The sequence below is a fragment of the Rhipicephalus microplus genome, chromosome X, assembly GCF_043290135.1.
Source record: "Rhipicephalus microplus isolate Deutch F79 chromosome X, USDA_Rmic, whole genome shotgun sequence".
Classification (NCBI taxonomy): Eukaryota; Metazoa; Arthropoda; class Arachnida; order Ixodida; family Ixodidae; genus Rhipicephalus; species Rhipicephalus microplus.
The window spans coordinates 244240935-244262374 of NC_134710.1; the positions used below are offsets into that span (position 1 = coordinate 244240935).

The 21440-nt window shown below is 43.5% G+C and overlaps 28 non-coding genes across 28 annotated transcripts; all 28 read right to left on the reverse strand.

Moving 5' to 3' along the window:
* Window positions 1-269: 269 nt before the first annotated feature.
* Window positions 270-353, reverse strand: TRNAL-CAG (transfer RNA leucine (anticodon CAG)). Its single transcript has one exon. It is a non-coding gene; the product is annotated as a tRNA-Leu (tRNA).
* A 698-nt stretch (window positions 354-1051) lies between these two features.
* On the reverse strand, window positions 1052-1135 carry TRNAL-CAG (transfer RNA leucine (anticodon CAG)). The gene has a single exon. It is a non-coding gene; the product is annotated as a tRNA-Leu (tRNA).
* A 310-nt stretch (window positions 1136-1445) lies between these two features.
* Window positions 1446-1529, reverse strand: TRNAL-CAG (transfer RNA leucine (anticodon CAG)). Its single transcript has one exon. It is a non-coding gene; the product is annotated as a tRNA-Leu (tRNA).
* A 310-nt stretch (window positions 1530-1839) lies between these two features.
* On the reverse strand, window positions 1840-1923 carry TRNAL-CAG (transfer RNA leucine (anticodon CAG)). The gene has a single exon. It is a non-coding gene; the product is annotated as a tRNA-Leu (tRNA).
* A 3548-nt stretch (window positions 1924-5471) lies between these two features.
* TRNAL-CAG (transfer RNA leucine (anticodon CAG)) lies at window positions 5472-5555 on the reverse strand. Its single transcript has one exon. It is a non-coding gene; the product is annotated as a tRNA-Leu (tRNA).
* A 309-nt stretch (window positions 5556-5864) lies between these two features.
* On the reverse strand, window positions 5865-5948 carry TRNAL-CAG (transfer RNA leucine (anticodon CAG)). The gene has a single exon. It is a non-coding gene; the product is annotated as a tRNA-Leu (tRNA).
* A 1095-nt stretch (window positions 5949-7043) lies between these two features.
* Window positions 7044-7127, reverse strand: TRNAL-CAG (transfer RNA leucine (anticodon CAG)). The gene has a single exon. It is a non-coding gene; the product is annotated as a tRNA-Leu (tRNA).
* A 1093-nt stretch (window positions 7128-8220) lies between these two features.
* TRNAL-CAG (transfer RNA leucine (anticodon CAG)) lies at window positions 8221-8304 on the reverse strand. Its single transcript has one exon. It is a non-coding gene; the product is annotated as a tRNA-Leu (tRNA).
* Window positions 8305-8610: 306 nt separating this feature from the next.
* TRNAL-CAG (transfer RNA leucine (anticodon CAG)) lies at window positions 8611-8694 on the reverse strand. Its single transcript has one exon. It is a non-coding gene; the product is annotated as a tRNA-Leu (tRNA).
* Window positions 8695-9003: 309 nt separating this feature from the next.
* TRNAL-CAG (transfer RNA leucine (anticodon CAG)) lies at window positions 9004-9087 on the reverse strand. Its single transcript has one exon. It is a non-coding gene; the product is annotated as a tRNA-Leu (tRNA).
* A 706-nt stretch (window positions 9088-9793) lies between these two features.
* TRNAL-CAG (transfer RNA leucine (anticodon CAG)) lies at window positions 9794-9877 on the reverse strand. The gene has a single exon. It is a non-coding gene; the product is annotated as a tRNA-Leu (tRNA).
* A 309-nt stretch (window positions 9878-10186) lies between these two features.
* Window positions 10187-10270, reverse strand: TRNAL-CAG (transfer RNA leucine (anticodon CAG)). The gene has a single exon. It is a non-coding gene; the product is annotated as a tRNA-Leu (tRNA).
* A 698-nt stretch (window positions 10271-10968) lies between these two features.
* Window positions 10969-11052, reverse strand: TRNAL-CAG (transfer RNA leucine (anticodon CAG)). Its single transcript has one exon. It is a non-coding gene; the product is annotated as a tRNA-Leu (tRNA).
* A 308-nt stretch (window positions 11053-11360) lies between these two features.
* Window positions 11361-11444, reverse strand: TRNAL-CAG (transfer RNA leucine (anticodon CAG)). The gene has a single exon. It is a non-coding gene; the product is annotated as a tRNA-Leu (tRNA).
* A 310-nt stretch (window positions 11445-11754) lies between these two features.
* On the reverse strand, window positions 11755-11838 carry TRNAL-CAG (transfer RNA leucine (anticodon CAG)). The gene has a single exon. It is a non-coding gene; the product is annotated as a tRNA-Leu (tRNA).
* Window positions 11839-12933: 1095 nt separating this feature from the next.
* On the reverse strand, window positions 12934-13017 carry TRNAL-CAG (transfer RNA leucine (anticodon CAG)). Its single transcript has one exon. It is a non-coding gene; the product is annotated as a tRNA-Leu (tRNA).
* A 705-nt stretch (window positions 13018-13722) lies between these two features.
* On the reverse strand, window positions 13723-13806 carry TRNAL-CAG (transfer RNA leucine (anticodon CAG)). The gene has a single exon. It is a non-coding gene; the product is annotated as a tRNA-Leu (tRNA).
* Window positions 13807-14511: 705 nt separating this feature from the next.
* On the reverse strand, window positions 14512-14595 carry TRNAL-CAG (transfer RNA leucine (anticodon CAG)). Its single transcript has one exon. It is a non-coding gene; the product is annotated as a tRNA-Leu (tRNA).
* Window positions 14596-15298: 703 nt separating this feature from the next.
* On the reverse strand, window positions 15299-15382 carry TRNAL-CAG (transfer RNA leucine (anticodon CAG)). The gene has a single exon. It is a non-coding gene; the product is annotated as a tRNA-Leu (tRNA).
* Window positions 15383-16480: 1098 nt separating this feature from the next.
* TRNAL-CAG (transfer RNA leucine (anticodon CAG)) lies at window positions 16481-16564 on the reverse strand. Its single transcript has one exon. It is a non-coding gene; the product is annotated as a tRNA-Leu (tRNA).
* Window positions 16565-16874: 310 nt separating this feature from the next.
* TRNAL-CAG (transfer RNA leucine (anticodon CAG)) lies at window positions 16875-16958 on the reverse strand. Its single transcript has one exon. It is a non-coding gene; the product is annotated as a tRNA-Leu (tRNA).
* A 311-nt stretch (window positions 16959-17269) lies between these two features.
* TRNAL-CAG (transfer RNA leucine (anticodon CAG)) lies at window positions 17270-17353 on the reverse strand. Its single transcript has one exon. It is a non-coding gene; the product is annotated as a tRNA-Leu (tRNA).
* A 703-nt stretch (window positions 17354-18056) lies between these two features.
* TRNAL-CAG (transfer RNA leucine (anticodon CAG)) lies at window positions 18057-18140 on the reverse strand. The gene has a single exon. It is a non-coding gene; the product is annotated as a tRNA-Leu (tRNA).
* Window positions 18141-18845: 705 nt separating this feature from the next.
* On the reverse strand, window positions 18846-18929 carry TRNAL-CAG (transfer RNA leucine (anticodon CAG)). Its single transcript has one exon. It is a non-coding gene; the product is annotated as a tRNA-Leu (tRNA).
* A 310-nt stretch (window positions 18930-19239) lies between these two features.
* Window positions 19240-19323, reverse strand: TRNAL-CAG (transfer RNA leucine (anticodon CAG)). Its single transcript has one exon. It is a non-coding gene; the product is annotated as a tRNA-Leu (tRNA).
* A 705-nt stretch (window positions 19324-20028) lies between these two features.
* TRNAL-CAG (transfer RNA leucine (anticodon CAG)) lies at window positions 20029-20112 on the reverse strand. The gene has a single exon. It is a non-coding gene; the product is annotated as a tRNA-Leu (tRNA).
* Window positions 20113-20817: 705 nt separating this feature from the next.
* TRNAL-CAG (transfer RNA leucine (anticodon CAG)) lies at window positions 20818-20901 on the reverse strand. Its single transcript has one exon. It is a non-coding gene; the product is annotated as a tRNA-Leu (tRNA).
* A 311-nt stretch (window positions 20902-21212) lies between these two features.
* Window positions 21213-21296, reverse strand: TRNAL-CAG (transfer RNA leucine (anticodon CAG)). The gene has a single exon. It is a non-coding gene; the product is annotated as a tRNA-Leu (tRNA).
* Between the last annotated feature and the right edge of the window lie 144 nt (window positions 21297-21440).

The following is a 21440-nucleotide window of genomic DNA, read 5'->3' on the forward strand; positions in this document are numbered from 1 at the left end:
TAAAGTTTATTTAAAAAAAGAACAGGTATTGCGCGCGATAGAAGGAGTAAATGACATGACATGGCTATTTTCAAAACTGGCCTATCAAGCGCGTTGGAGTTTTCGTCGCGAAAAAATGTGAAAGTAATGAACGCTGTGGAAAAAGAAATTTGTGCCGATAGGTATTCACATTTATCTGTATTATGACTCCTAAATGTCTGTACCGGCACGCCCAGCCACATAGCTAATAAACAATAGTCATTACTCACACAGCTGAAGCAAAACATAACTGTCAGAAGTGGGATTCGAACCCACGCCTGGATGCCCGGACGGCGACCTGAACGCAGCGCCTTGGACCGCTCGGCCATCCTGACATGCGGTTTGGCTGCTTTTGTCAAGAAAAAAAAACATATGACTAAAGTTTATTAAAAAAAGAACAGGTATTGCGCGCGATAGAAGGAGTAATTGACATCACATGGCTATTTTAAAAAGTGGCCTATCAAGCGCGCTGAAACTTTCGTCGCCAAAAAATGAAAGTAATGATCGCCGCGGAAAAGAAATTTTGTGCCGATAGGTATACACATTTATCTGTATTATGACTCCTAAATGTCTGTACCAGTACGCCCAGCAATCTTGCTAATAAACAATAGTCATTACTCACACAGCTGAAGCAAAACATAGGTGTCAGAAGTGGGATTCGAACCCACGCCTGGAAGACCGGACTGCGACCTGAATGCAGAGCTGTGGACCGCTTGGCAATCCTGACATGCAGTTTGGCTGCTTTTGTCGAGAAATAAAACATGACTGATTTTATTAAAAAAAGAACAGGTATTTCGCGCGATAGAAGGAGTAATTGACATCACATGGCTATTTTCAAAAGTGGCATATCAAGCGCACTGGCATTTTTGTCGCGAAAAAAAGTGAAAGTAATGAACACCGTGGAAAAGAATTTTTGTGCCGATAGGTATACACATTTATCTGTATTATGACTCCTAAATGTCTGTACCGGTACGCCCAGCCACCTAGCTAATAAACAATAGTCATTACTCACGCAGCTGAAGCAAAACATAAGTGTCAGAAGTGGGATTCGAAACCACGCCCGGAAGACCGGTCTGAGACCTGAACGCAGCACCTTGGACCGCTCGGCCATCCTGACTTGCGGTTCGGCTGCTTTTGTCGAGAAATAAAACATATGACTAAAGTTTATTTATAAAAAGGACAGGTATTGCACGCGATAGAAGGAGTAAATGACATCACATGGCTATTTTCAAAATTGGCCTATCAAGCGCGCTGGAATTTTCGTCGTGAAAAAAAGTGAAAGTATTGAACGCTGTGGAAAAGAATTTTTATGCCGATAGGTATTCACATTTCTCTGTATTATGACTCCTAAATGTCTGTAACGGCACGCCCAGCCACCTAGCTAATAAACAATAGTCATTACTCACACAGCTTAAGGAAAACAAAACTGTCAGAAGTGGGATTTGAATCCACGCCCGGAAGTCGGGACTGCGACCTGAACGCAGCGCCTTGGACCGCTCGGCCATCCTGACATGCGGTTCGGCTGCTTTTGTAGAGAAATAAAAGATATGAATAAAGTTTCTTTGAAAAAAGAACAGGTATTGCGCGCGATAGAAGGAGTAATTGACATCACTTGGCTATTTTCAAAAGTGGCCTATCAAGCGCACTGGAATTTTTGTCGCAAAAAAAAGTAAAAGGAATGAACAACGTGGAAAAAATTTTTTGTGCCGATAGGTATACACATTCATCTGTATTATGACTCCTAAATGTCTGTACCGGTACGCCCAGCCACCTAGCTAATAAACAATAGTCATTACTCACACAGCTGTAGCAAAACATAAGTGTCAGAAGTGGGCTTCGAACCCACGCCCGGAAGACCGGACTGAAACCTGAACGCAGCGCCTTGGACCGCTCGGCCACCCTGACTTGTGGTCCGGCTGCTTTTGTCGAGAAATAAAACATATGACTAAAGTTTATTTATAAAAAGAACAGGTATTGCACGCGATAAAAGGAGTAAAGACATCACATGGCTATTTTCAAAAGTGGCCTATCAAGCGCGCCGGAATTTTCGTCGCGAGAAAAAGTGAAAGTAATGAACGCTGTGGAAAAAATATTTTTGTGCCGATAGGTATACACATTTATCTGTATTATGACTCCTAAATGTCTGTACCGGTACGCCCAGCCACCTAGCTAATAAACAATAGTCATTACTCACTCAGCTGAAGCAAAACATAGGTGTCAGAAGTGGGATTCGAACCCACGCCCTGAAGACCGGACTGCGACTGAACGCAGCGCCTTGGACCGCTCGGCCATCCTGACATGCGGTTTGGCTGCTTATGTCGAGAAATAAAAGATAAAACTAAAGTTTATTGAAAAAACGAACAGGTATTGCGCGCGATAGAAGCAGTAAATGACATCACATGGCTATTTTTAAAAGTGGCCTATCAAGCGCGCTGGAATTTTCGTAGCCGAAAAAGTGAAAGTAATGAACGCTGTGGCAAAGAATTTTTTTGCCGACAGGTATACACATTGATCTGTATTATGACTCCTAAATGTCTGTACCAGTACGCCAAGCCACCTAGCTAATAAACAATAGTCATTACTCACACAGTTAAAGCAAAACATAGGGTTCAGAAGTGGGATTCGAACCGACGCCCTGAAGACCGGACTGCGACTGAACGCAGCGCCTTGGACAGCTCGGCCATCCTGACATGCGATTTGGCTGCTTTTGTAGAGAAATAAAACATATGACTAAAGTTTATTTGAAAAAAGAACAGGAATTGCGCGCAATAGAAGGAGTAATTGATATCACATGGCTATTTTCAAAGGTGGCCTTCAAGCGCACTGGCATTTTCGTCGTGAAAAAAAGTGAAAGTAATGAACGCTGTGGCAAAGAACTTTTGTGCCGACAGGTACACTGTAAGCAAAAACTATCCGAGTTTGGGGTTTTTCCGGCTCATGACCTCTGAAAACTCTCTCGCGTTTAAAATTACTAGCTCGCGTAGGAGTAAAAGATGGTACATGACATAGTTTTACCACCACCTCTCAGGTAAGTAGTAAAAGGATGTCAAAATCCAGTTTTACCACTTAGGGAGTTTTCTATCACGTGATTTTTAACCTGCGTTTCAGAGTTTATTACCACGTGACTGCAAGGTGCAGCTGCTTCGGCGGCTTTTGCCCCATTCCCCCCTTGTGACGCTCTCAGTGAATACTGCAGGTACGCGAAGCCCACAGATGTTTTTCTTTGTTTTTTTTGTTGTTTTTTTTTTGCATCGCCGTGCCTCTGGACTGACCTCGAGTCAGCGCACTTTTACTGGAACTGGGGGCAGCATAAGCACAACAAGCGAGAACAGCATTCTTTGAACGAAAAAAAAAAGACGGAGTGGGGGGGGGGCCTCCCAAAAGAGAAAAAAAGAAAGAAAACCTGCTGTGGAAAGTTGTCCTGCATATTTTCGCAAATTGTTGCTTTTGCTCGGCGGTGGCTTTGGAGACAGACAGTGCAAGAAGCTCGGTATCTGTGTGTCTGGTTGGGCTGATGGATCTCACGTGTTTCCTACATCATCGAGCGACCGTGCTCTTCCGAGTGCCTCCGAACCTGCACGTCGCGGATATCTCCAGTTCGCGGGTATCTCCAGATCTGCCAGTGGTAACAAAATCAATCTGGTGTCCTCGTCCGTGCTTGCCTGCTGGAGAAGCAATAAGCAAAATGCTTCGCTCTGTCGTCGGCACCGAGCCGCGGCCACCAGTGACCAGTGGGAGTGTGTCGCCGGGGCAGGTGAAAGAAGCATCGCATATATTTTGTTCCACAGTAGGCGATGTCTGCACGAGTAAAGTGCTGCCCGAAATGCCCACCTCATGCACCAACTGTTCTCAAACATGTAGCACGAAGCCGATAAGAGGCAGACGGAACCAACAAGCGGCGGCCGGTGAGCACGAAGAAAACCCGGACCTGCCCGGATGGTGGTCTTTCGTTGGAAGTATGCATACACCGCCCCGTCTCCGCAAGATAGCGGTCACGTGTTCATCTGTGTCTGAAATGACGACGAAATTCGCACAGGATATGTGTTCTGTGATCGCCAGCTGTGTTTCATCGGATAGCCGTGCTCCTCGAAAAGGCCTAGAACGCCGTCGGTAACAAGCTTGTGTGCAGGCGTGCACCGCTCCTCTACGCCCGTTGTGATGAATACGTGCTGCTACTGTGTTTGTGCACCGTCGCTCAATTAAAATCATTGAGCTACCATGGTTTGTGTTTACTTAGGTATATTTTATCGACTTGTGCATCAGCAGTGCTAACACGCGTGGGGCAAAGAGCCCGGTGTGCCAAGCAATTATTGGATAATCAAAAAGGTGAGATCGTGTAGATTTATAATAAAAGGTTGGTGTGACATTCAGTGCCCTGCAGCCCACCTGAAGCTTACGCTTGCACCTTCAAGCATTGTTGTTAATCGATGGAAAAAAAGAGCTCTCCTACCGGTACTACTTGGCCGGTCAAAAAGTCGTGCCTATATATATACCGGATTGTCGAAGTGTATACATAGTCGAGTAACGCGTGTAGTCTGTTCTGGTGGTGTATTATTCTACATTTGTTGTGTGTGCGTGTTTGTCTGTATGTGAATCTATGTGTCACCAATTCTGCCGTTCAATAAATTCAATCAGTTCTGCTATTCAATAAATTTGTCGTCTCTGGCCGAATGCACCCGTCAATTTTTATTTTTTTTTACCACCAGAAATAACTCCCAGTAATCACCTCAAAAACCTTGTGAAGGTAGTAAAAATTTACTCCCTCTATACTCGCTGAAAACCTCACTGGGGTAAATATTTACTACTCTCCCTACGTTCAAAAACTCAGTTAACACGAGAGTAAATTTTTACCTCGGTAGTAGGTGGTAAAAAAACCCAGGAAAGGTAGTGCGCTAGAGGACAAATGGTTTACCCAGTTTTTGAGGTTATTTCAGGTCATTTTTGTTTAGTGTGTATACACATTTATCTGTATTATGACTCCTAAATGTCTGTACCAGTACGCCCAGCCACCTAGCTAATAAACAATAGTCATTACTCACACAGCTGAAGCAAAACATAGGTGTCAGAAGTGGGATTCGAACCCACGCCCTGAAGACCGGACTGCGACTGAACGCAGCGCCTTGGACCGCTCGGCCATCCTGACATGCGGTTTGGCTGCTTTTGTCGAGAAATAAAAGATAAAACTAAAGTTTATTTAAAAAACGAACAGGTATTGCGCGCGATAGAAGCAGTAAATGACATCACATGGCTGTTTTTATAAGTGGCCTATCAAGCGCGCTGGAATTTTCGTCGCCCAAAAAATTGAAAGTAATGAACGCCTTGGGAAAGAATTTTTGTGCCGATAGGTATTCACATTTATCTGTGTTATGACTCCTAAATGTCTGTACCGGTAAGCCCAGCCACCTAGCTAATAAACAATAGTCATTACTCACACAGCTCAAGCAAATCATAAGTGTCAGAAGTGGGATTCAAACCCACGCCCGGAAGACCGGTCTGAGACCTGAACGCAGTGCCTTGGACCGCTCGGCCATCCTGACTTGCGGTTCGGCTGCTTTGTCGAGAAATAAAACATATGACTAAAGTTTATTTATAAAAATAACAGGTATTGCACGCGATAGAAGGAGTAAATGACATCACATGGCTATTTAGAAAAGTGGCCTATCAAGCGCGCTAAAATTTTCGTCGTGAAAAAAAGTGAAAGTAATGAATGCTGTGGCAAAGAATTTTTTTACCGATAGGTATTCACATTTCTCTGTATTATGACTCCTAAATGTCTGTACCGGTACGGCCAGCCACCTAGCTAATAAACAATAGTCATTACTCACACAGCTGAAGCAAAACATAACTGTCAGAAGTGGGATTCGAACCCACGCCCGGAAGTCCGGACTACTACCTGAACGCAGCGCCTTGGACCGCTCAGCCATCCTGACATGCGGTTCGTCTGGCTTTGTCGAGAAATAAAACATATGACTAAAATTTATTTGAAAAAAGAATAGGTATTGCGCGCGATAGAAGGAGTAATTGACATCACAGGGCTATTTTCAAAAGTGGCCTTCAAGCGCACTGGCATTTTCGTCGTGAAAAAAAAGTGAAAGTAATGAACGCTGTGGCAAAGAATTTTTGTTCCGACAGGTATACACATTTATCTGTATTATGACTCCTAAATGTCTGTACCAGTACGCCCAGCCACCTAGCTAATAAACAATAGTCAATACTCACACAGCTGAATTAAAACATAGGTGTCAGAAGTGGGATTCGAACCCACGCCCTGAAAACCGGACTGCGACTGAACGCAGCGCCTTGGACTGCTCGGCCATCCTGACATGCGGTTCGCCTGCTTTTGTCGAAATATAAAACATATGACTAAAACTTATTTGAAAAAAGAACAGGTATTGCGCGCGATAGAAGGAGTAATTGACATCACATGGCTATTTTCAAAAGTGGCCTTCAAGCGCACTGGCATTTTCGTCGTGAAAAAAAGTGAAAGTAATGAACGCAGTGGCAAAGAACTTTTGTGCCGACAGGTATACACATTTATCTGTATTATGACTCCTAAATGTCTGTACCAGTACGCCCAGCCACCTAGCTAATAAACAATAGTCATTACTCACACAGCTGAATTAAAACATAGGTGTCAGAAGTGGGATTCGAACCCACGCCCTGAAGACCGGACTGCGACTGAACGCAGCGCCTTAGACCGCTCGGCCATCCTGACATGCGGTTTGGCTGCTTTTGTCGAGAAATAAACGATAAAACTAAAGTTTATTTAAAAAACGAACAGGTATTGCGTGCGATAGAAGCAGTAAATGACATCACATGGCTATTTTTAAAAGTGGCCTATCAAGCGCGCTGGAATTTTCGTCGCCAAAAAAATTGAAAATAATGAACGCCGTGGGAAAGAATTTTTGTGCCGATAGGTATTCACATTTATCTGTGTTATGACTCCTATATGTCATTACCGGTAAGCCCAGCCACCTAGCTAATAAACAATAGTCAATACTCACACAGCTGAAGCAAATCATAGGTGTCAGAAGTGGGATTCAAACCCACGCCCGGAAGACCGGTCTGAGACCTGAACGCAGCGCCTTGGACCGCTCGGCCATCCTGACTTGCGGTTCGGCTGCTTTGTCGAGAAAAAAATTATATGACTAAAGTTTATTTATAAAAAGAACAGGTATTGCACGCGATAGAAGGAGTAAATGACATCACATGGCTATTTATAAAAGTGGCCTATCAAGCGCGCTAAAATTTTCGTCGTGAAAAAACTGAATGTAATGAATGCTGTGGAAAAGAATTTTTATACAGATAGGTATTCACATTTCTCTGTATTATGACTCCTAAATGTCTGTACCGGTACAGCCAGCCACCTAGCTAATAAACAGTAGTCATTACTCACACAGCTGAAGCAAAACATAACTGTGAGAAATGGGATTCGAACCCACGCCCGGAAGTCCGGACTGCTACCTGAACGCAGCGCCTTGGACTGCTCGGCCATGCTGACATGCGGTTCGTCTGCTTTTGTCGAGAAATAAAACATATGACTAAAATTTATTTGAAAAAAGAATAGGTATTGCGCGCGATAGAAGGAGTAATTGACATCACAGGGCTATTTTCAAAAGTGGCCTTCAAGCGCGCTGGAATTTTCGTCGCGAAAAATGTGAAACTGATGAACGCTGTGGAAAAAAATTTTTGTGCCGATAGTTATTAACATTTATCTGTATTATGACTCCTAAATGTCTGTACCGGTACGTCCAGCCACCTATGTAATAAACAGTAGTCATTACTCACACAGCTGAAGCAAAACATAGGAGTCAGAAGTGGGATTCGAACCCACGCCCTGAAGACCGGACTGCGACTGAACGCAGCGCTTTGGACCGCTCGGCCATCCTGATATGCGGTTTGGCTGCTTTAGTCGAGAAATAAAATATAAAACTAAAGTTTATTTAAAAAAAGAACAGGTATTGCGCGCGATAGAAGGAGTAAATGCCATCACATGGCTCTTTACAAAAGTGGCCTTTCAAGCGCGCTGGAATTTTCGTCGCGAAAAAAAGTGAAACTGATGAACGCTGTGGAAAAAAATTTTTGTGCCGATAGTTATTAACATTTATCTGTATTATGACTCCTAAATGTCTGTACCGGTACGCCCAGCCACCTAGCTAATAAACAATAGTCATTACTCACACAGCTGAAGCAAAACATAAGTGTCAGAAGTGGGATTCGAACCCACGCCCGGAAGACTGGACTGCGACCTGAACGCAGCGCCTTGGACCGCTCGGCCATCCTGACATGCGGTTTGGCTGCTTTTGTCGAGAAATAAAACTTATGACTAAAGCTATTTAAAAACGAACAGGTATTGCGTGCGATAGAAGCAGTAATTGACATCACATGGCTATTTTCAAAAGTGGCCTATCAAGTGCGCCGGAATTTTCGTCGCCAAAAAATGAAAGTAATGAACGCCGCGCAAAAGAAATTTTGTGCCGATAGGTATACCCATTTATCTGTATTATGACTCCTAAATGTTTGTACCGGTACGCCCAGCAACCTTGCTAATAAACAATAGTCATTACTCACACAGCTGACGCAAAACATAAGTGTCAGAAGTGGGATTCGAACCCACGCCCGGAAGACCGGACTGCGACCTGAACGCAGCGCCTTGGACCGCTCGGCCATCCCGACATGCGGTTTGGCGGCTTTTGTCGAGAAATAAAACATATGACTAAAGTTTATTTAAAAAAAGAACAGGTATTGCTCGCGATAGAAGCAGTAAATGATATCACATGGCTATTTTCAAAACTGGCCTATCAAGCGCGCTGGAGTTTTCGTCGCGAAAAAAGTAAAAATAATGAACGCTGTGGAAAAGTATTTTTGTGCCGAAAGGTACTCACATTTATCTGTATTATGACTCCTAAATGTCTGTACCGGTACGCCCAACCACCTAGCTAATAAACAATAGTCATTACTCACACAGCTGAAACAAAACCTAAGTGTCAGAAGTGGGATTCGAACCCACGCCCGGAAGACCGGACTGCGACCTGAACGCAGCGCCTTGGACCGCTTAGCCATCCTGACATTCGGTTCGGCTGATTTTGTAGAGAAATAAAACATATGACTAAAGCTATTTAAAAAAAGAACAGGTATTGCGCGCGATAGAAGGAGTAAATGCCATCACATGGCTCTTTTCAAAAGTGGCCTATCAAGCGCGCTGGAGTTTTGGTCGCGAAAAAAATTGAAAGTGATGAACGCTGTGGAAAAAAATTTTTTGTGCCGATAGGTATTAATATTTATCTGTATTATGACTCCTAAATGTCTGTACCGGTACGCCCAGCAACCTTGCTAATAAACAATAGTCATTCCTCACACAGCGGAAGCAAAGCATAAGTGCCAGAGTCGGGATTCGAACCCGCGACCGGATGCCCGGACTGCGACCTCAACGCTGCGCCATGGACCGCTTGGCCATACTGACATGCGGTTCGGCTGCTTTTGTCGAGAAATAAAACATATGACTAAATTTTATTGAAAAAAAGAACAGGTGTTGCGCGCGATAGAAGGAGTAATTGACATCACAAGGCTATTTTCAAAAGTGGCCTATCAAGCGCGCTGGATTTTTCGTCCCCCCCAAAAAAATGAAAGTAATGAACGCCGCGGAAAATAAATTTTGTGCCGATAGGTATACACATTTATCTGTATTATGACTCCTAAATGTCTGTACCGGTACGCCCAGCAACCTTGCTAATGAACAATAGTCATTACTCACACAGCTGAAGCAAAACATAAGTGTCAGAAGTGGGATTCAAACCCACGCCCGGAAGACCGGACTGCGACCTGAACGCAGCGCCTTGGACCGCTCGGCCATCCTGACATGCGGTTTGGCTGCTTTTGTCGAGAAATAAAACATATGACTAAAGTTTATTTTAAAAAAAACAGGTATTGCTCGCGATAGAAGGAGTAAATGACATGACATGGCTATTTTCAAAACTGGCCTATCAAGCGCGTTGGAGTTTTCGTCGCGAAAAAATGTGAAAGTAATGAACGCTGTGGAAAAAAAAATTTGTGCCGATAGGTATTCACATTTATCTGTATTATGACTCCTAAATGTCTGTACCGGCACGCCCAGCCACATAGCTAATAAACAATAGTCATTACTCACACAGCTGAAGCAAAACATAACTGTCAGAAGTGGGATTCGAACCCACGCCTGGATGCCCGGACTGCGACCTGAACGCCGCGCCTTGGACCGCTCGGCCATCCTGACATGCGGTTTGGCTGCTTTTGTCAAGAAAAAAAAACATATGACTAAAGTTTATTAAAAAAAGAACAGGTATTGCGCGCGATAGAAGGAGTAATTGACATCACATGGCTATTTTAAAAAGTGGCCTATCAAGCGCGCTGAAACTTTCGTCGCCAAAAAATGAAAGTAATGATCGCCGCGGAAAAGAAATTTTGTGCCGATAGGTATACACATTTATCTGTATTATGACTCCTAAATGTCTGTACCAGTACGCCCAGCAATCTTGCTAATAAACAATAGTCATTACTCACACAGCTGAAGCAAAACATAGGTGTCAGAAGTGGGATTCGAACCCACGCCCGGAAGACCGGACTGCGACCTGAATGCAGAGCTGTGGACCGCTTGGCAATCCTGACATGCAGTTTGGCTGCTTTTGTCGAGAAATAAAACATGACTGATTTTATTAAAAAAAGAACAGGTATTGCGCGCGATAGAAGGAGTAATTGACATCACATGGCTATTTTCAAAAGTGGCATATCAAGCGCACTGGCATTTTTGTCGCGAAAAAAAGTGAAAGTAATGAACACCGTGGAAAACAATTTTTGTGCCGATAGGTATTCACAATTATCTGTATTATGACTTCTAAATGTCTGTACCGGCACGCCCAGCCACCTAGCTAATAAACAATAGTCATTACTCCCACAGCTGAAGCAAAACATAACTGTCAGAAGTGGGATTCGAACCCACGCCCGGAAGTCCGGACTGCGACCTGAACGCAGCGCCTTGGACCGCTCGGCCATCCTGACATGCGCTTCGGCTGCTTTTGTAGAGAAATAAAACATATGAATGAAGTTTATTTGAAAAAATAACAGATATTGCGCGCAATAGAAGGAGTAATTGACATCACAAGCTATTTTCAAAAGTGGCCCATCAAGCGCACTGGCATTTTGTCGCGAAAAAAAGTCAAAGTAATGAACACTGTGGAAAAGAATTTTTGTGCCGATAGGTATACACATTTATCTGTATTATGACTCCTAAATGTCTGTACCGGTACGCCCAGCCACCTAGCTAATAAACAATAGTCATTACTCACGCAGCTGAAGCAAAACATAAGTGTCAGAAGTGGGATTCGAAACCACGCCCGGAAGACCGGTCTGAGACCTGAACGCAGCACCTTGGACCGCTCGGCCATCCTGACTTGCGGTTCGGCTGCTTTTGTCGAGAAATAAAACATATGACTAAAGTTTATTTATAAAAAGGACAGGTATTGCACGCGATAGAAGGAGTAAATGACATCACATGGCTATTTTCAAAATTGGCCTATCAAGCGCGCTGGAATTTTCGTCGTGAAAAAAAGTGAAAGTATTGAACGCTGTGGAAAAGAATTTTTATGCCGATAGGTATTCACATTTCTCTGTATTATGACTCCTAAATGTCTGTAACGGCACGCCCAGCCACCTAGCTAATAAACAATAGTCATTACTCACACAGCTTAAGGAAAACAAAACTGTCAGAAGTGGGATTTGAATCCACGCCCGGAAGTCGGGACTGCGACCTGAACGCAGCGCCTTGGACCGCTCGGCCATCCTGACATGCGGTTCGGCTGCTTTTGTAGAGAAATAAAAGATATGAATAAAGTTTCTTTGAAAAAAGAACAGGTATTGCGCGCGATAGAAGGAGTAATTGACATCACTTGGCTATTTTCAAAAGTGGCCTATCAAGCGCACTGGAATTTTTGTCGCAAAAAAAAGTAAAAGGAATGAACACCGTGGAAAAAATTTTTTGTGCCGATAGGTATACACATTCATCTGTATTATGACTCCTAAATGTCTGTACCGGTACGCCCAGCCACCTAGCTAATAAACAATAGTCATTACTCACTCAGCTGAAGCAAAACATAGGTGTCAGAAGTGGGATTCGAACCCACGCACTGAAGACCGGACTGCGACTGAACGCAGCGCCTTGGACCGCTCGGTCATCCTGACATGCGGTTTGGCTCCTTTTGTCGAGAAATAAAAGATAAAACTAAAGTTTATTTAAAAACGAACAGGTATTGCGCGCGATAGAAGCAGTAAATGACATCACATGGCTATTTTTAAAAGTGGCCTATCAAGCGCGCTATAATTTTCGTCGCCAAAAAAGTGAAAGTAATGAACGCTGTGGCAAAGAATTTTTGTGCCGACAGGTAGACACATTTATCTGTATTATGAATCCTAAATGTCTGTACCAGTACGCCCAGCCACCTAGCTAATAAACAATAGTCATTACTCACACAGCTGAGGCGAAACATAGGTGTCAGAAGTGGGATTCGAACCCACGCCCTGAAGACCGGACTGCGACTGAACGCAGCGCCTTGGACCGCTCGGGCACCCTGACATGCGGTTTGGCTGCTTTTGTAGAGAAATAAAACATATGACTAAAGTTTATTTATAAAAAAAAACAGGTATTGCACGCGATAGAAGGAGTAAATGACATCACATGGCTATTTTCAAAAGTGGCCTATCAAGCGCGCTGGAATTTTTGTCGTGAAAAAAAGTGAAACTAATGAACGCTGTGGAAAAGAAGTTTTATGCCTATAGGTATTCACATTTCTCTGTATTATGACGCCTAAATATCTGTAACGGCCCGCCCAGCCACCTAGCTAAGAAACAATAGTCATTACTCACACAGCTGAAGGAAAACATAACTGTCAGAAGTGGGATTTGAATCCACGCCCGGAAGTCCGGACTGCGACCTGAACGCAGCGCGTTGGACCGCTCGGCCATCCTGACATGCGGTTCGGCTGCTTTTGTAGAGAAATAAAAGATATGAATAAAGTTTCTTTGAAAAAAAGAACAGGTATTGCGCGCGATAGAAGGAGTAATTGACATCACATGGCTATTTTCAAAAGTGGCCTATTAAGCGCACTGGCATTTTTATCGCGAAAAAAAGTGAAAGTAATGAACACCGTGGAAAACAATTTTTGTGCCGCCAGGTATACACATTTATCTGTATTATGACTCCTAAATGTCTGTACCGGTACGCCCAGCCACCTAGCTAATAAACAATAGTCATTACTCACACAGCTGAAGCAAAACATAACTGTCAGAAGTGGGATTCTAACCCATGCACGGAAGTCCGGACTGCGACCTGAACGGAGCGCCTTGGACCGCTTGGCCATCCTGTCAAGCGGTTCGGCTGCTTTTGTCGAGAAATAAAACATATGACTAAAGTTTATTTATAAAAAAAACAGGTATTGCACGCGATAGAAGGAGTAAATGACATCACATGGCTATTTTCAAAAGTGGCCTATCAAGCGCGCTGGAATTTTTCTCGTGAAAAAAAGTGAAACTAATGAACTCTGTGGAAAAGAAGTTTTATGCCTATAGGTATTCACATTTCTCTGTATTATGACGCCTAAATATCTGTAACGGCACGCCCAGCCACCTAACTAAGAAACAATAGTCATTACTCACACAGCTGAAGGAAAACATAACGGTCAGAAGTGGGATTTGAATCCACGCCCGGAAGTCCGGACTGCGACCTGAACGCAGCGCCTTGGACCGCTCGGCCATCCTGACATGCGGTTCGGCTGCTTTTGTAGAGAAATAAAAGATATGAATAAAGTTTCTTTGAAAAAAGAACAGGTATTGCGCGCGATAGAAGGAGTAATTGACATCACATGGCTATTTTCAAAAGTGGCCAATTAAGCGCACTGGCATTTTTGTCCCGAAAAAAAGTGAAAGTATTGAACACCGTGGAAAACATTTTTTGTGCCGACAGGTATACACATTCATCTGTATTATGACTCCTAAATGTCTGCACCGGTACGCCCAGCCACCTAGCTAATAAACAATAGTCATTACTCACACAGCTGAAGCAAAACATAAGTGTCAGAAGTGGGCTTCGAACCCACGCCCGGAAGACCGGACTGAGACCTGAACGCAGCGCCTTGGACCTCTCGGCCATCGCGACTTGTGGTTCGGCTGCTTTTGTCGAGAAATAAAACATATGATTAAAGTTTATTTATAAAAAGAACAGGTATTGCACGCGATAAAAGGAGTAAATGACATCACATGGCTATTTTCAAAAGTGGCCTATCAAGCGCGCTGGAATTTTCGTCGCGAAAAAAAGTGAAAGTAATGAACGCTGTGGAAAAAATATTTTTGTGCCGATAGGTATTCACAATTATCTGTATTATGACTTCTAAATGTCTGTACAGGCACGCCCAGCCACCTGGCTAATAAACAATAGTCATTACTCACACAGCTGAAGCAAAACATAACTGTCAGAAGTGGGCTTCGAACCCACGCCCGGAAGACCGGACTGAGACCTGAACGCAGCGCCTTGGACCGCTCGGCCATCCTGACATGCGCTTCGGCTGCTTTTGTAGAGAAATAAAACATATGAATAAAGTTTATTTGAAAAAAGAACAGATATAGCGCGCGATAGAAGGAGTAATTGACATCACATGGCTATTTTCAAAAGTGGCCTATCAAGCGCACTGGCATTTTTGTCGCGAAAACAAGTGAAAGTAATGAACACCGTGAAAAACAATTTTTGTGCCGACAGGTATACACATTCATCTGTATTATGACTCCTAAATGTCTGCACCGGTACGCCCAGCCACCTAGCTAATAAACAATAGTCATTACTCACACAGCTGAATCAAAACATAAGTGTCAGAAGTGGGCTTCGAACCCACGCCCGGAAGACCGGACTAAGACCTGAACGCAGCACCTTGGACCGCTCGGCCATCCTGACTTGCGGTTCGGCTGCTTTTGTCGAGAAATAAAACATATGACTAAAGTTTATTGAAAAAAGAACAGGTATTGCGCGCAATAGAAGGAGTAATTGATATCACATGGCTATTTTCAAAAGTGGCCTATCAAGCGCACTGGCATTTTTGTCGCAAAGAAAAGTGAAACTAATGAACGCTGTGAAAAAGAAGTTTTATGCCTATAGGTCTTCACATTTCTCTGTATTATGACGCCTAAATATCTGTAACGGCACGCCCAGCCACCTAGCTAAGAAACAATAGTCATTACTCACACAGCTGAAGGAAAACATAACTGTCAGAAGTGGGATTTGAATCCACGCCCGGAAGTCCGGACTGCGACCTGAACGCAGCGCCTTGGACCGCTAGGCCATCCTGACATGCGGTTTTGGCTGCTTTTGTCGAGAAATAAAACATATGACTAAAGTTTATTTATAAAAAGAACAGGTATTGCACGCGATAGAAGGAGTAATTTACATCACATGGCTATTTTTAAAAGTGGCCTATTAAGCGCACTGGCATTTTTGTCGCGAAAAAAGTGAAAGTAATGAACACCATGGAAAACAATTTTTGTGCCGACAGGTATACACATTCATCTGTATTATGACTCCTAAATGTCGGCACCGGTACGCCCAGCCACCTAGCTAATAAACAATAGTCATTACTCACACAGCTGAAGCAAAACATAAGTGTCAGAAGTGGGCTTCGAACCCACGCCCGGAAGACCGGACTGAGACCTGAACGCAGCGTCTTGGACCGCTCGGCCATCCCGACTTGTGGTTCGGCTGCTTTTGTCGAGAAATAAAACATATGACTAAAGTTTATTTATAAAAAGAACAGGTATTGCACGCGATAAAAGGAGTAAATGACATCACATTGCTATTTTCAAAAGTGGCCTATCAAGCGCGCTGGAATTTTCGTCGCGAAAAAAAGTGAAAGTAATGAACGCTGTGGAAAAAATATTTTTGTGCCGATAGGTAGTCACAATTATCTGTATTATGACTTCTAAATGTCTGTACAGGCACGCCCAGCCACCTGGCAAATAAACAATAGTCATTACTCACACAGCTGAAGCAAAACATAACTGTCAGAAGTGGGATTCAAATCCACGCCCGGAAGTCTGGTCTGAGACCTGAACGCAGCACCTTGGACCGCTCGGCCATCCTGACTTGCGGTTCGGCTGCTTTTGTCGAGAAATAAAACATATGACTAAAGTTTATTTGAAAAAAGAACAGGTATTGCGCGCAATAGAAGGAGTAATTGATATCACATGGCTATTTTCAAAATTGGCCTGACAAGCGCACTGGCATTTTCGTCGCAAAAAAAGTGAAAGTAATGAATGCTGTGGAAAAGAAATTTTGTGCCGATAGGTATACACATTTATCTGTATTATGACTCCTAAATGTCTGTACCGGTACGCCCAGCCACCTAGCTAATAAACAATAGTCATTACTCACACAGCTGAAGCAAAACATAACTGTCAGAAGTGGGATTCTAACCCATGCCCGGAAGTCCGGACTGCGACCTGAACGCAGCGCCTTGGACCGCTCGGCCATCCTGACATGCGGTTCGGCTGCTTTTGTAGAGAAATAAAAGATATAAATAAAGTTTCTTTGAAAAAAGAACAGGTATTGCGCGCGATAGAAGGAGTAATTGACATCACATGGCTATTTTCAAAAGTGGTCAATTAAGCGCACTGGCATTTTTGTCGCGAAAAAAAGTGAAAGTAATGAACACCGTGGAAAACATTTTTTGTGCCGACAGGTATACACATTCATCTGTATTATGACTCCTAAATGTCTGCACCGGTACGCCCAGCCACCTAGCTAATAAACAATAGTCATTACTCACCCAGCTGAAGCAAAACATAAGTGTCAGAAGTGGGCTTCGAACCCACGCCCGGAAGACCGGACTGAGACCTGAACGCAGCGCCTTGGACCTCTCGGCCATCCCGACTTGTGGTTTGGCTGCTTTTGTCGAGAAATAAAACATATGACTAAAGTTTATTTATAAAAAGAACAGGTATTGCACGCGATAAAAGGAGTAAATGACATCACAAGGCTATTTTCAAAAGTGGCCTATCAAGCGCGCTGGAATTTTCGTCGCGAAAAAAAGTGAAAGTAATGAACGCTGTGGAAAAAATAATTTTGTGCCGATAGGTATTCACAATTATCTGTATTATGACTTCTAAATGTCTGTACAGGCACGCCCAGCCACCTGGCTAATAAACAATAGTCATTACTCACACAGCTGAAGCAAAACATAACTGTCAGAAGTGGGCTTCGAACCCACGCCCGGAAGACCGGACTGAGACCTGAACGCAGCGCCTTGGACCGCTCGGCCATCCTGACATGCGCTTCGGCTGCTTTTGTAGAGAAATAAAACATATGAATAAAGTTTATTTGAAAAAAGAACAGATATAGCGCGCGATAGAAGGAGTAATTGACATCACATGGCTATTTTCAAAAGTGGCCTATCAAGCGCACTGGCATTTTTGTCGCGAAAACAAGTGAAAGTAATGAACACCGTGAAAAACAATTTTTGTGCCGACAGGTATACACATTCATCTGTATTATGACTCCTAAATGTCTGCACCGGTACGCCCAGCCACCTAGCTAATAAACAATAGTCATTACTCACACAGCTGAAGCAAAACATAAGTGTCAGAAGTGGGCTTCGAACCCACGCCCGGAAGACCGGACTAAGACCTGAACGCAGCACCTTGGACCGCTCGGCCATCCTGACTTGCGGTTCGGCTGCTTTTGTCGAGAAATAAAACATATGACTAAAGTTTATTGAAAAAAGAACAGGTATTGCGCGCAATAGAAGGAGTAATTGATATCACATGGCTATTTTCAAAAGTGGCCTATCAAGCGCACTGGCATTTTTGTCGCAAAGAAAAGTGAAACTAATGAACGCTGTGGAAAAGAAGTTTTATGCCTATAGGTCTTCACATTTCTCTGTATTATGACGCCTAAATATCTGTAACGGCACGCCCAGCCACCTAGCTAAGAAACAATAGTCATTACTCACACAGCTGAAGGAAAACATAACTGTCAGAAGTGGGATTTGAATCCACGCCCGGAAGTCCGGTCTGCGACCTGAACGCAGCGCCTTGGACCGCTCGGCCATCCTGACATGCGGTTTTGGCTGCTTTTGTCGAGAAATAAAACATATGACTAAAGTTTATTTATAAAAAGAACAGGTATTGCACGCGATAGAAGGAGTAATTTACATCACATGGCTATTTTTAAAAGTGGCCTATTAAGCGCACTGGCATTTTTGTCGCGAAAAAAGTGAAAGTAATGAACACCATGGAGAACAATTTTTGTGCCGACAGGTATACACATTCATCTGTATTATGACTCCTAAATGTCTGCACCGGTACGCCCAGCCACCTAGCTAATAAACAATAGTCATTACTCACACAGCTGAAGCAAAACATAAGTGTCAGAAGTGGGCTTCGAACCCACGCCCGGAAGACCGGACTGAGACCTGAACGCAGCGTCTTGGACCGCTCGGCCATCCCGACTTGTGGTTCAGCTGCTTTTGTCGAGAAATAAAACATATGACTAAAGTTTATTTATAAAAAGAACAGGTATTGCACGCGATAAAAGGAGTAAATGACATCACATTGCTATTTTCAAAAGTGGCCTATCAAGCGCGCTGGAGTTTTCGTCGCGAAAAAAAGTGAAAGTAATGAACGCTGTGGAAAAAATATTTTTGTGCCGATAGGTAGTCACAATTATCTGTATTATGACTTCTAAATGTCTGTACAGGCACGCCCAGCCACCTGGCAAATAAACAATAGTCATTACTCACACAGCTGAAGCAAAACATAACTGTCAGAAGTGGGATTTGAATCCACGCCCGGAAGTCCGAACTGCGACCTGAACGCAGCGCCTTGGACCGCTCGGCCATCCTGACATGCGGTTCGGCTGCTTTTGTAGAGAAATAAAAGATATGAATAAAGTTTCTTTGAAAAAAGAACAGGTATTGCGCGCGATAGAAGGAGTAATTGACATCACATGGCTATTTTCAAAAGTGGCCAATTAAGCGCACTGGCATTTTTGTCGCGAAAAAAAGTGAAAGTAATGAACACTGTGGAAAACATTTTTTGTGCCGACAGGTATACACATTCATCTGTATTATGACTCCTAAATGTCTGCACCGGTACGCCCAGCCACCTGGCTAATCAACAATAGTCATTACTCACACAGCTGAAGCAAAACATAACTGTCAGAAGTGGGATTCGAACCCACGCCCGGAAGTCCGGACTGCGACCTGAACGCAGCGCCTTGGACCGCTCGGCCATCCTGATATGCGCTTCGGCTGCTTTTGTAGAGAAATAAAACATATGACTAAAGTTTATTTGAAAAAAAAAACAGGTATTGCGCGCAATAGAAGGAGTAATTGATATCACATGGCTATTTTCAAAATTGGCCTGACAAGCGCACTGGCATTTTCGTCGCAAAAAAAAGTGAAAGTAATGAATGCTGTGGAAAAAAAATTTTGTGCCAATAGGTATACACATTTATCTGTATTATGACTCCTAAATGTCTGTACCGGTACGCCCAGCCACCTAGCTAATAAACAATAGTCATTACTCACACAGCTGAAGCAAAACATAACTGTCAGAAGTGGGATTCTAACCCATGACCGGAAGTCCGGACTGCGACTGAACGGAGCGCCTTGGACCGCTTGGACATCCTGACAAGCGGTTGGGCTGCTTTTGTCGAGAAATAAAACATATGACTAAAGTTTATTTATAAAAAGAACAGGTATTGCACGCGATAAAAGGAGTAAATTACATCACATGGCTATTTTCAAAAGTGGCCTATCAAGCGCGCTGGAATTTTCGTCGCGAAAAAAAGTGAAAGTAATGAACGCTGTGGAAAAAATATTTTTGTGCCGATAGGTATTCACAATTATCTGTATTATGACTTCTAAATGTCTGTACCGGCACGCACAGCCACCTAGCTAATAAACAATAGTCATTACTCACACAGCTGAAGCAAAACATAACTGTCAGAAGTGGGATTCGAACCCACGCCCGGAAGTCCGGACTGCGACCTGAGCGTAGCGCCTTGGACCGCTCGGCCATCCTGACATGCGCTTCGGCTGCTTTTGTAGAGGAATAAAAGATATGAATAAAGTTTCTTTGAAAAAAGAACAGGTATTGCGCGCGATAGAAGGAGTAATTGACATCACATGGCTATTTAAAAAAGTGGCCTATTAAGCGCACTGGCATTTTTGTCGCGAAAAAAAGTGAAAGTAATGAACACCGTGGAAAACAATTTTTGTGCCCACAGGTATACACATTCATCTGTATTATGACTCCTAAATGTCCGCACCGGTACGCCCAGCCACCTAGCTAATAAACAATAGTCATTACTCACACAGCTGAAGCAAAACATAAGTGTCAGAAGTGGGCTTCGAACCCACGCCCGCAAGACCGGACTGAGACCTGAACGCAGCGCCTTGGACCGCTCCGCCATCCTGACTTGTCGTTCGGCTGCTTTTGTCGAGAAAAAAAACAAAAGACTAAAGTTTATTTATAAAAAGAACAGGTATTGCACGCGATAAATGGAGTAAATGACATCACACGGCTATTTTCCAAAGTGGCCTATCAAGCGCGCTGGAATTTTCGTCGCGAAAAAAAGTGAAAGTAATGAACGCTGTGGAAAAAATCTTTTCGTGCCGATAGGTATTCACAATTATCTGTATTATGACTTCTAAATGTCTGTACAGGCACGCCCAGCCACCTGGCTAATAAACAATAGTCATTACTCACACAGCTGAAGCAAAACATAACTGTCAGAAGTGGGATTCGAACCCACGCCCGGAAGTCCGGACTGTGACCTGAACGCAGCCCCTTGGACCGCTCGGCCATCCTGACATGCGCTTCGGCTGCTTTTGTAGAGAAATAAAACATATGAATAAAGTTTATTTGAAAAAAGAACAGATAATGCGCGCGATAGAAGGAGTAATTGACATCACATGGCTATTTTCAAAAGTGGCCTATCAAGCGCACTGGCATTTTTGTCGCGAAAAAAGGTGAAAGTAATGAACGCTGTGGAAAAAATATTTTTGTGCCGATAGGTATTCACAATTATCTGTATTATGACTCCTAAATGTCTGTACCGGTACGCCCAGCCACCTAGCTAATAAACAATAGTCATTACTCACACAGCTGAAGCAAAACATAAGTGTCAGAAGTGGGCTTCGAACCCACGCCCGGAAGACCGGACTGAGACCTGAACGCAGCGCCTTGGACCGCTCGGCCATCCTGATTTGTGGTTCGGCTGCTTTTGTCGAGAAATAAAACATATGACTAAAGTTTATTTATAAAAAGAACAGGTATTGCACGCGATAAAAGGAGTAAATGACATCACATGGCTATTTTCAAAAGTGGCCTATCAAGCGCGCTGGAATTTT